This window comes from Chrysochloris asiatica, unplaced genomic scaffold, assembly GCF_000296735.1.
Source record: "Chrysochloris asiatica unplaced genomic scaffold, ChrAsi1.0 scaffold00129, whole genome shotgun sequence".
NCBI classification, from domain to species: domain Eukaryota; kingdom Metazoa; phylum Chordata; class Mammalia; order Afrosoricida; family Chrysochloridae; genus Chrysochloris; species Chrysochloris asiatica.
Genome location: NW_006408647.1, coordinates 6,517,748 through 6,531,386, shown reverse-complemented (window position 1 = coordinate 6,531,386; position 13,639 = coordinate 6,517,748). Strand labels below are relative to the sequence as shown.

At 38.9% G+C, this 13,639-nt stretch overlaps 1 protein-coding gene across 1 annotated transcript in view; it reads right to left on the bottom strand.

Moving 5' to 3' along the window:
- Positions 1–13,639, bottom strand: part of PAPSS1 (3'-phosphoadenosine 5'-phosphosulfate synthase 1) — a 174,525-nt gene that overhangs the window by 8,851 nt on the left and 152,035 nt on the right. The window lies entirely within an intron of this gene.

Here is a 13,639-nt window from a genome sequence, read left to right as displayed (position 1 = left end):
AAATATTTTTTATTTTTATTATAACCATAGGCATAGAGGTTAGGATTTACAACAAATCTTTTTGAGGGACAAAACTCAAACCATAAACTAATATTTAATGGAATCACCAAACCTCACTGTCAAGTTGATCCTGATTCATAACAACTGCCCAGTTATTAAGTACCTAGTCACAGGGTTTCCATGGAATGGCTGTTGAGTGTGAACCGCTAACTGTATAGTTCAAACCGACCTTTAGGTCTAGTGCTTATCCTATGGCACCACACCAGGACTCCGTAACAACTGTATAAGACAGAGTAAAACTACCCCATCTTCCTCCCTCGGAACAGCAGGTGGGTGGATTCAAGCCACTAACCTTTTAGTTAGCAGCAGTAAGCTTTAACAGCTTTGACACCAGGGATCTTTTAATTAAATCAAATGCTACAAAATCATTAATTACATAAAATCTGGCATTGAATAATGACTATTAATCAAACATAAGACAACTAGTATGTGCATAATTAATAACTTCATTTTCTCACTACATCAAAGACTATTGCCTTTCCAACATAGCCTCTCCAACCTAATTATATCTGAATACAAATGTAAAAAGTTAAAAAACTAAAGCAATTTTAAAGCTTCCCAAGTTACAACTTGTGAAGATTTGGTAACCCCAAAAAATTCCAAGAAAATGAGCCACTTATGTAACTAATATAGAATACATCTTTGGAAAATCTTATGAGAACTGATGTAATTATTTAGCTTTTGAATGATTAAAAGAGGGACTTAAAGAAATACTACACAGATTTAAGAAAACATGAAAGTTATCAAGGGCTTACCAAGCATATTCGTCAACTACACACAGATGGACTCTAGGGTACTGCATGTGATTAAACCAGCTGATCATGCAAAGAGACCACAATAATGAAGTATTCCAGCACAGGGAGAAGTGTTAAAGAAAAGCTCAACTTCTTTTTGTTGAGTTTTGTTTTCCTGACTTACCAAAATAGAAACTCACGTAAGATTTAAGTATTGGGTCACAAGAGAATGATATTTTCTCTCTGCTCACTCTCCCTGCCAGACTATAAATGATCTAATGGAGCCACTCAACACTCAGCAGCCCCCGGATAGCACAAAAGGTTAAACGATAGACTACTAGACAAAAAAATGGGTGGTTCAAACCTACTCAGAGGAAGCTTGGAAGACAGACCTGGTAATCTGCTTCCAAAAAGTCACCCTTCAAAACACTGTGGAAGGATCTACTCCGACTTGATTTGACAACAACTAAGAACAGCAACACACCACTCTAACAACAAGATTACATTCATAACATCTTGTACTCAATCTACACAAATACAGAGCACACTGGGAAGGAAGCAAAAGGTGGCCTGGCCCAGCATCCCATCTCTGATACTGGATGTTTTATGATTTACAGGAAGACATTGTTCCCTCCCTCAGGAGTCTGAAGCTGGAGAACATTTAAAGAATTACCTCCCTGCAGAACAAGTAATTTAAAATCTCTGCTGGCTGCACATCATCATTTTAACTACAAAGGGGCAAAATAGTACCCACTATTTTTCACTTATCAATATTTTTCATTTCAGTCACCTTCTGTGGTAATACATTTCAAAGTTTATTATAATTATTTATTTTAATTTCCTTTTTTAAAAAAAATTCTTTTAAAGCTCAAAAGGCAACCCTTTGGTTAAAAGGAGAATTAATCCCTAGAAAAAAATTGAAAGAACAAAAATCCATTTACAACTCTTAGTATATATAGTTGGTTGTTTTTGACAATGAAATTGTGATTACAGATTTTTTTTTTAAGCAAAAAAAACATATATATATATATATATATACACATGTATACACACACGCACACGCACAGATGTAAACAGTGTGACTCATTTAATCAGTCATTGGCAAATCAATGTCAATGCTTTATAATCCCTCCCTTACTATTAAGCATAAAGGCATAAAGGCACGGCTTCTTTAATTCAAGAATGAAACATCTTCCCCTAGTCCCCTTTTTGCTTTTCCAATGAGCTCTGCACTATCAGAAAGACCGGAAGATACACATACACTTTTAACTCACTCAATATTTTCCAACAGTTCTCATTTTAGACAAAATACCTTTTAAATGTCTATACAAAATTGCCAAAGATGGTCACTGAAAAGGAAGTGCTTGCAAATACTGCTTCAAAACAACGTGATTTGATTCAAATAATTTAAATCTATAGGGTATCTCCACTTCTATGAGCTGTTCGATAAACAAGTAAAATCAGATCCGATTTATTATATTAGCTCATGGTTATCATAGTTGATATGTAAAGTACAGTGTCATCTTTCACTTATATAAGTGACTATGATGGTGGTATGCCGTCGAGTCAATTCTGACTCATAGTAACCCTATGCAGGGTTTCTAAGGCTCTAAATCTTTATGTGGGCAAAAAGTATTATCTTTCTCCCATGCAGCGAGTGATAGATTCAAACAAAGCTACTAATCCACTACGCTACCAGAGCTGCTCCTTATAAATGAATATAAGGTGTTTTTTTTTTTTTTTTTTAAAGAGAGAGAAATTAATTGCATGAGACATGAGCCTAGTAGAGAAACAAGATTTAATTTTGGGAAGGTTGATCTCAAAAATATAACTTTCAAACGTACCAACACTGAAGTAAACACAGAGTTTGAGAAAATGGATAAGCAATCCAAAGAAAGAAGACTCAGCAAATAGAAAGGTTTATCCAAAAAGTAAGGAGAAAATCATGATGATTATATGGAAGTCATGCAAGAGAAATTTAAAAATTGTTAAGGCCATAAAGTAACTAAGGAAGATGACCAAGAGAAAATGACCACTGTACTTAAAAACGAGAATTTAAAGCCTTAATTGTTAAGTGCCCTCCAGTCGGTTCCGACTCATAGCAACGCTATATAGAGTTTCTGAAGAGTGGCTGGTGCGTCTGAATGGCCAGTCTTGCAATTCAAAACTAACTGATGGGGTCCAGTACTTACCCAACCATTAGCAGATGATGAAAGAGCAAGATGGAGTGATAAAATAGCGGAAGTTTAGAAAAGTGCAAATTTGCGATATTTTTTTCTTTAAGGAAAGGGGGAGGTCTTTGCATGTATATAAAACCCTATTACTAAGCCACTGCCAATGAGTCCATTCCGACTCACAGCAACCCTACAGGAAATAGAATTGCTCCAGAAGGTTTCTGAGGCTGTAAAAAGGAACTCTGATGCGTAGTGGTTAAGAATCGGGCAGCGAAACGCAAGGTCAGCAGTTTGAAACTACCAGCTGTTCTGTGGGAGAAAGATGAGGCTTTCTGCTCCCGTAAAGATTTACAGCCTCAGAAACTCTGTACAAGGTTGCTATGAGTAGGAACCGAGTCCAGGTCACAGAACCACCACCACCACCACCACCAATGGGGAGAAAAACTGTGTCATCCTTCTCCTAAGGAGTGGCTGATGGTTTCGAATTATAGACATTTGGGTTAGCAGCCACCTGCACAGCTAAGGGCTTAGAGCCCACTGCAGGCACCACCAGGACTCCTCTTAGCAAGTACACAGGGAGAGGAAATAAATGGCAAGGATGAGAAGAGAGAGGAGGAGCTCCTAAACAATGAAAACCGGAAGAAGGAACTGGAGAGAAATTAAAGGTGAAAGAGAAAGCCTGGGATGAAGAACATGTAAGAATGGCTTTGACCACATCAAGAGTAAAGTAACGAAGAAAGGGAAGGTGAAGAGAGAGTGATGATTTGGGGTTAGAAAAAGATAAGGTGGTTAAGGCAGGATGAGAACCTTCTCAATATCCCCAGGACCAAATTTATAATAGAATCCTTCAACACAGTTGTTAGCAGTCACTTAGCCAACCCTGACTCACAGCAAACCCATGCTGCCTGTTACACCATGATCACACTGTCGTGATCCCTCAGGCTTTCACTGGCTCATCTGTGGAACTGAGGCCTTTCTTCTTAGTCCGGTAGCTCCACTGACACATGTTCAGCAGCACAGCCACATGCAAACTTCCACTGTCCTACCTACAGGTGGTGGGTGAGCAGGAGGTACACTGGCATGCACGGAAGGCAAGAATTCTAGCACGGAACCACTAGTGCCCCCTACCAGCACACTTGACTTTATCTGCAGGCCAGAGACATTATACTCCAGCATAGGACTTAGCAAAGCAGACACTGGAGAGGAAGTTATGGGTGTTGAAATGAGTTGCAATGGTGGAGGTCCAAACATCTTTCCATTTCCATCTAAAAATCTAATCTTCAAGCTGATGCGAAATTGGTAAGCTTAGCTGAGAAACAAACATTCAACTACATACACATTGATAGGATACTGCTTTTCCTTAAAAGTTTCACTCACAGGTCTCTAAATATGTTTCAAGGAGACCTAGTGGCACAGTGGTTAAGCACTCCATTGTGAACCCAGAGGTCAGCAGTCTACTTTTGTAGGAGACTTACAGCTTTGGAAATCCTCTGGGGCCATTGTACTCTGTCCTATAGGGTCACTAGCAGTAGGACTAGACATGACAGCAATAATGTGTTTTTGGTTAAATATGTTTTACTGAGGAATAGTATGACCCTCAACTTTCCTGGTCATGCAAATTAAAAAAAAATAATAAAATAAACCTTTGTGTCGCATACAGAAAGTACCTGTTCTTAGTAGTAATGAGAAAGACCTAAGAGAGCAGCTTGCTGGATGACTTAGCCTTGGTTCTGTGATTAAAGGCAAAAAGCCAGACCAATTAAAGTCCTTTCTTTCCCCAGAATGCCAAACTGTCTGAAATCCAGAACTTTGCCTGCATTCCTTCTGAAATTGCATTTTAAAGCCAAGGTCCCTGGGTACCTCTTTTCCTGATGCTATTTCACACTCCATCTGCCCTGCATGCCACAAGCATTCCTTCATCACATGAAATGGGAGTTTCTGCTTCCACATGCTGGGGGTTCCACTCCACCCTAGCTCCGGGAAACACATTTCCCTTGGCCTGTCTCACAAGGACATGATACAAAAGTCTGTTACCAAATCCTATTTTCCAAAATTACATCTTTAAGTGAACACCATTTCAGAGAAATAATCAAATCAAGTGAAAACCAAAGCATTCTTGGAATGATAAAAAATTAGCTGGGAAGTTTACCTGTGGATAATCAGGAATCTTCCAGGAAGCAGAAATGTCTATTGAACAGAGGAACAAAGCTTTCACTACAAAGCAATGCTAATCAGGCCATTCACTTCCACCACTTAACCATCTCCTAGGAGTGCTGGTGTGGCACTCTGGGCTAATGTGTCAGACTGCAAAATCCTTTGAACTGCAAGGTCGCTGGTTCAAGCTCACCAGCTGCTCCTTGGAAACGCTATCAGGGTCGTCGCTATGGGTCAGAATCCACTCGAGGCACTTAACAACAACAACAAATAGTACCTGAAAACAAGAGACACAATTATGTTTTGTTTTGTTTTTTTCCCTTTTCAAAACCACTTGGTTACAGATTCTTACAGCAAACAGAATTCCAGCTTTTAAAAACAAATAAACAAAGAGGAAGGAATTAGAACAGCAAGGAAGAGGAAAAAACAAACAAAAACCTCACCATCTAGTAGGCCATGCCTGCACTCCCACACTGACTACATGTGGCCAGCATCTTGACTAACTCCAGAATACGCTCTTGGCCACTTGTTGAAGATTTAAAGTTTTTATAGCCATCTGCTACCCCTCAGTCCACATTGCAGCCATCAGAGCCACCAGCACCCGGTAATTCACACGGACAAGAGCAGGGGTCAGCAGATGGCCCTTCAAGTAGATCTTTTGAAGGTTCACATTCAATTAGACAAGTTATTTTTTAATTTGCTAACTAGATGATAGTCAATTCCAGAGAAGCAAACAGGAATTTCTTCTCTAATGTTAGTAACTTATTGTTGTTGTGAGTAACTTATAAGTGGATCTAATTAACTAATCTGGATCTAAATGACTTTTCATCTAACTTGAAAGAAATTCATATATAATATAGTGGACAAAACAACAACAACAACTAAGAATTCTTAAAAGTGAAGTGAATAGTTATTTCTTCAAAACTTAATAAAGTTATTTATAGATTTCTTTCCAAGCACTAAAAAGTACTGTTAGGTATCATATATGACAAAGTTAACAATTTTAATTTCTCAATCAAAGACCAAAATAAATCACAATAATGTAATTATATAGAACCTAATTAGCCCAAATCCTTAATTAACCATGTTTTTCTCCCAACACCCCAGTCTTATAAATAAAAACTAGCAAACAGCTTCTACCAGACATTCGGTCAAATGACAAATTTCCAAGATAGTCCTTAAGTATACTACAGAGTCAACTGAATTTCCTTTACCATGCACGGTCATGAACTCTATAAAGAGAAGTTTTTACCTGAGCACCATGAACAAGTTTCAAAAGGATCCATGAATTTCTTGATGTGTAAAATTTGGGGCTTATACAGTTACAACAAGGAGAGGATATATAATTTTCATCTGCTTCTGGAAGGAGCCTCTGATTCAAGAACAAACTCCAGTTCTCAGACAACTAATCCCTGGAGCTGTCAGATGCTCAATCATCCAAATCAAGTCATCTGGTACGATATATGGTTGAACCATTCGTCGGACTTAAAGTTCCTGGGTGGGGCACAAACAGTTCAGCGCTGGGCTACTAATCAAAAGGCTGGAGACTCAAATCTACGCAGCGGAGCCTCAGAAGAAATGCCTGGAGACCTCGTTCTGAAAGAGCCCAGTCATTGAAAACCCTATGGAGTACAGTTTTACTCTGTACCACTTGGGACTGCCTTGAGTCAGAATCATCTTGATGGCAACTAGAATTGGTGGCTCATCAGACTGCTGAGGGCCAGCGGGCTGCCACACTCATGTTCTCAGATGCTGATTAATACATAATACTGTTCACAAACACAGGAGGTAATATAGACAGAAATCCTTTAAACGTTTTGGAGAACTGGTAGCCCAAACAACTTAATTATCTATGGGTTAGCCAGAAAATTCAGTGAATATGATTACTACAGTCTATAAACAGGGATACTGATTTATACTTAATAATTTCCCTTTTAGATTTGTTACCAGGATGTTCTTGTTTTGTTACTTTCATACCGCTGAGACACACATGACTAACCTTGTTTATCTAGAAACCATACTCTCAGGTATGTAAGGCTGCTCCAAATATGAAAATAAAATGTTTTTAGGGTGAAAAAAAGACCTATTTTTTGACATCTGGAATAAGGATGAAATAATAGAGAAGAGTATAAAGTTTTCAAATGTGCTCAATACTGCTATAACCATGATTCTCCACCAAAGTGATCTTGCCCCCAGAGGACATTTGGTAATGTCTGAGACATTCAGCGGGTATAGGCCAGGGATTCTGTCAGTTCCTACAACAAAATTTACCTGACCCAAAATGTCAGCAGTGTGAGAAACCATGATGAAACCCTGTCAATTGGTATACTGGTAAAAAAGAAATTCTGGTTTGATATTGCTGGAAATGTATATCCTTCTAAAGTGTGAAAAAGTATAAAGAGAGAGAGAGAGAAGAAGATAAAGACACACACACACACACAAGCTATGAAAAAATATCAAAAAGATACAGCATGTGGCTATTTTTTCCCTGAAACTCTTTATATTTAGAAAAACCAGCGATGGACATAGCACACCTTTACAGTCTGCCAGATGATGGCCAAATCTCAATAGTGTGGCATGTGAAAGTAAAAGCATAGAAAAACCCCAGTCTCTATTTTGGGAGGAGGACAAGTAGATGGTACTTGCTCTCAGTGACCCATCAGGATATGAGGGTGCAATGAGGAAGGCTCTTCATCCACTCACAGACTCATCTTGCAGCAGTGCACTGGCACACTGCCATCACCAGGACCTAAGGCACAGCATAATACTAGACACATTGATATGGGGCCAGTAAAATGTTTACAAGCAATTCTTAATAGAATGGGAAGATGCTTATGAGAAGTTAAATTTAAAAAGTAGGAAATGCTAATATAAATTCAGTGATGCTCAACTATGTTAAATGAGTGTAAAGGAAAAAAAAAACTGGAAGCAAAGCATATGCATATAGGTTATAGCATGGGTGTTTCTTTCCCCTTTAAAAATGCTTTCCACAGTTTTTCTAGAACACATTTTTTTTTTTGGTTGACCTCTAGGAAGAATTCATGCCACTCATCCCTTACTCCTGGTGTGGCACTGTAGAATAAGCACTGAACTGCAAGGTCGAGTTGATCCATAATGTTGGTGGTTCAAACTTACCAGCTGCTCCTTGGAAACCCTATACAGAGTTGCTATCAGTTGAAAGAGATTTTATAGCACTAAACAACAACAGCCCCTTACTCACCTAAGGAGGAGTCAAAATCACGGTACTCAAAAAGAAGGAATTTTACAGAAATTCCTTCTACCAGGCTGGAGTATTCGGAGCAATTTGGACTGCTATAGGAAGCCTGAACTACTGTGCTGTAGGCACTGATGGTAGAGGGGCTGAAGAGAGATGGGTGGTCTCATAGCAGATTCTCCCCTTCCATAGAGGAGACCTAGGTTTGATTCCTTGTCAATGCACCTCAAGCACAGCCATACGTGCCAGTCTGTCAGTAGAGGCTTACATTAGCTACAATGCTGAACCAGTTTCAGTGGAGACTGAGACAGACTAGCTAGCAAGAGTTGGCAATCTGCTTCTGAAAATCATCCAATGAAAATTCTAAGATCACAATGATCCTATCCCATTGGATCACCATAAGCCAGGGGCAGACTGGAAGGCAGCTAACAGAATAAACACTGGGGAAAATACTCTCTCGAGCACTGTTTCACTTGCTCTTGTACTTGTCCTCAGGTACTGATGGGTCATTCGTTTTGATGTCATTCATCAGAGTACGAGTGATTTCATCTGGTCAATGGTTTTAGGGTGGAGGGAGTAGATTTTGGCCTGCTTTTGTTCAAGGCTTCAGCCTTCCCTGGTATTTAAAAAAAAAAACAACAACAAAAAAAAACCTTCCATGTAATATTATCTAAGGAGCCCTGGTGGTGTTGACCAAAAAGTGGATAGTTCGAATTCATCAGCTGCTCCATGGGAGATGTGGGCAGTCTGTTTCCATAAAGATTGCTGTTGTTTTTGTTAAAAGTCAGTTCCAACTCATAATGACCCTTTGTAGGGTTTCTGAGGAGCAGCTAGTGGGTTTGAACTGTTAATCTTGTAGTTCGGAGTTCAGAGCTTATCCTATAGCACCACACATAAAGATTACAACCTTGCAAATCCCATGGGGTGGGATGGAGGATGGCATTTCTACTCTAAAAGGTTGCTAAGAGTCAAAATCAACTAGACAGCAATGGGTTTTAGTCTAGTCTAACTCACAAGTGGTGCCGTGGGCTAATGCGTCAGACTGCAAAGTTGTCTGATCTGCAAGGTCCACTGGTGGTTCAAGCTCACCAGCTGTTCCTTGGATACCCTATATTGGGTCACTATGGGTCGGAATCTACTCGAAGGCACTTAACAACAACAGTGCACAAGAGTTCTACATGGGAGCCAAAGTCTTAGAGAATAATAAAGAATTTCTCTGTCTTATATCATTAATTGGGGCACTTGGCAAGGTGAGTGGTTCAAACTCACCTGACACTCCTTAGAAACCCTATGCAGGATCTGTATGAGTTGGAACAGACTCAACAGAACTTAACAAAAAAAACTTCATTAATTAATGCTTAATATATCTCTCTCTCTTCATCTGATATGATTAATAGCAGGATAGAGTGACTGCTGGGTTTTATAGTGAAAATATAGCAACAGTATTCCTAATGTAACCTCCAGGAAAAAATTACTTCTAAAACACGTAAGCATCTCTAAAATGTTTTCAAGAGGAGTTCTGTGAAAGGATGAAGGCAAGTAATGCACTTTCAAGTAATCTATTCCACTGCTGATTGAAGTTAGTTTAGCATAAAAATCAGGGGGAAGATGGTCATCTTTATTAGTAGATGAGAGACTCTCAGAAGAGCAAAGTACACAAAATCTTTCCTTTACAACCTGTTTTATTGTATAAAAGTCAGAATTTCATTATCAAAATACCTTTAGTACCAAAATATTGTTCTGTTACAGGATACTGAAAATTTATTTGCAAGCAACAGCACTGTTAAAAACACTAATTTCATTGCAATTTTTTATCTATCAATTCTTCACAAAAATCTTCTCTGTTGTCTCTAGAATTCCAAAGGAGAGTGTGGACCTAATCCTTTTTACTGTTTGTGTGTGTGTTTTAAAGAGAGGGAGGATATCAAACTTTTGGTAAGAAAAAAAATCATTTACTATAGCAATTACACTTTACAAGTCCTACTGATTGTACTCCTAAATCCAATCCACTTCTTCCAAGCCTACTTCTGCCAGCCACATGGCTCTAAACTACCAAGTCTTATCTGTACTGACACACACTTTTAAACTGGCTTCCCCTCCTATCTTTCTCTTTTCTAAACTTCTAAGACCCAAAAGTGACAATGGCATATATATAGTAAAAGATATAAATTTTAAATGTGAGTAAAAGATGTCAGATTCTTTTTGTTACTGTGTGCTGTTGAGTCAATTCTGACTAAGGGTTACCCAATGTGAAACAGTAGAACTGTGCCTAGGATTTTCTAGTGATAGTTCAAGCCCACCAGCCACTCCTGGGGAACCTTATACAGGGTTGCTATTAGTCAGCACCAACTCAAGGGCATTTAACAACAACAATCTTTACAGGAGCAGATCTCCAGGTTGTTTTCTCCCACAGAGCCATTGGTGGGTTCCAACCAATGACCTTTCAGTTAACAGCCAAGTGCTTAACCATTGCGACACCCAGTCTCTTAGAAACTCTTCTACTAATGTCAATATGGAGTCCTGGTGGCGCTGTGGGATAATACACTGGACCGCAAAGTCCATTTGAACTGCAAGGTCAGTGGTTCAACTCACCATTTGCTCCTAAGAAATCCTATCCAGGGTCACTATGAGTCAGAAGCGATTCAATGGCACTTAACAACAAAAATAATGTCAATATATGGACTTCAATATAACATATGATACACACAAATTACAATATATATAACTCGATCTTCAAAAATATACATACTAGTACTATTCCTAATTATAATTCAATATATAGTAAGACAGACAATGCAATCCATGTTAAATTAAATCTTATCTACTAATGGTCAAGCAGTAACTCTCTACACTAAAACATGTGAAAATCTATCAGTACAGAATCATTGTTAAATATATGTAATTACAAGCAGACTTCTACAGTTGGAGTCAACTCAATAGAAATGAATTTGGTTTGGGGTTTTTGTGGGTTGTTGTTTTTTTTAAGTAAAATATATAAGAATAAAAATATCTTATCAATTAATATACATGCATTTCTCCCATATTACAATAAAAATTCTTGTCTAGTACAAAGATTACATGGCAGGAAAGGGAGAGAAAATAATTCACATAAAAAATAATTCAGTGGTCAGCATGACAAGACTTGAATGTGAAAAGCAAGATAAAGAGATAAAGGATTCAAGGTTCTAAGTAATGGAAGAACACGAAACCAAGGAGAAAAGGAAAGCTGATTCTGGATAGTTTTATGAAATCTGAGCAGAAATATCCATGAGTGTGATAGGCAGAATTCCAAGATGGCCTTGTAACCTGCACAGCCTAATGTTCCTCCCATAATGATATCATTACACGCCGAAGAAGATTTTGTAAATGTAATTAAAGCTACTAATCAGCTGACTTTAAGACAGTGATTGTCTGGGTGGGCCTAACATAATCATTTAAGACCTTTAAAAGCAAGTTGGTAGCAGAAAGGGAATGGAGTCCCTTCTCCCTCTGGTGGCACAACGGTTAAGTGCTTGGCAGCTAACCAAAAGGTTGGTGAATCAAATCTAACAGCTGCTTTCTGGGAGAAAAGACCTGGCAATCTGCTCCCACAAAGATTGTTGTTGTTAAGTACTGTCAACAGTACTTAACATAAAGGTTACAACCTAGACAATCCACTGGGGAAGCTCTACTCTGTCACCTTTGGGTGACTATGAGGCGGAAATGACTCAACAGAACACAAGAGTAGCAGCAGAAGGGAAAGGCAAAGAGATGTGAAGCATGAAAAAAACTCAATGAGAGGGAGGATAAGACAAAAGGTGCCTTAGTTAAGAACCTGAGTGTCCTCCAGGATCACAAAGCATTCTCTAGCCAACAGCTGGGGCGAAGACAAGAGCACAGAGCTGAATTCTGCCAACAACACTGAAAAACTTAGAAGTGCATCCTTTCTAGTGCTCAATCTGACCAGAGAACCCAGTCAAGGCCACCCAGAATTCTGACCTGTAGAACTAAGGGATAATAAATGGGTACTGTTTTAAACCACAAGGTTTATGGTAATTTTTTACACAGCAATAAAAACAAGTACAATTAGCAACTTGGAAACATTGAAGTACAGCTTTAAGAGTCACTGCACAGATGAGCTCACCTGTGGGAAAGTGTATAAAAGGCAAGATGATCTGAAAAAGCCTGAAAGACGCCTACAGTTGGAATGATTTTTAAAATGGCAAACAGTAGGTGAATGAAGGCATGTTGTAACACTAAACACCCAAAAGAAAGCCACTCCTCTAACCTGGAAATAACCTGTCCACAGCATTGACATTCACCTGTCCCTATACCTCTCTCAGTCAGGTGCCTGCTCTCCTTTTTGACTTGCAATTTCAATACTCAGAATCATAAATATCCAATTCTTTACCTCCATACAAAGAAGAGCAACTGTGGACAGGAAAAGAAAACTACAAGTAAGATAAATGAATTATCCCTAAAATTTGTTTCTAATATCTGAACTTCGAACATGTTATGAGAAGGGACCAGTCCCTGGGGAAGGGCATCATGCTTGGCACAGTGGAAGGTCAGCAGACAAAAGGAAAACCCCCAGAGAGACACACTGACAGTGGCAGCAGCCACAGGTTCAAGTGTAGCAACAACTGAGATAATGGCGCAAGTCTGGGCAGTGTTTTGCTCTGCTGCACACAGGGGCACTATGAGTTGGAACCAACTCCACAGCACCTAACAACAACAATATCTGAAAGAATGGTTTTAATCTTGTAGTCCCCAAACTAAACTTCCTTGAGTTACTATTATGGTTCATCTGAACCTAGTGTGGTGCTGTAGGATAAGCGCTGGACTGTTAACCACAAGTTCGGCGGTTCAAACGCACCAGCTGCCTCTTGGAAACTCTTTAAGGGTAGTTATGACTCAACAGCATGTTATAACCATAATGAACTTTCTTCATTTTCTACATGTAAACAGATGATTCCTACAATCTTCAGACTTTTTCTTTTGCCCTTACACCTTATCAAACATAAAGTATCTTATGATTTAGTGCTGCTATAACAGAAATACCGTAAGTGGATGGCTTTGACAAAGACATTTATTTTCTCACAGTTTACAAGACTAGAAAATGCACACTCAGAGTGCTGGCTCTATGGGGAGGCTGTCTCTTTCTAGGAGCGCTGGACAAAAGTCCTTTTCTCTTCTAAGCTTCTTCTGCACCTGGGAGATCTTCATGTATTTGAAATCTCTCTTTCCCTACCTACTTGCCACACTACTCATTCTAATGCTCCCTCAGTAACATAAGGGAAAACGCAAAGTTTTTTTTTATATAT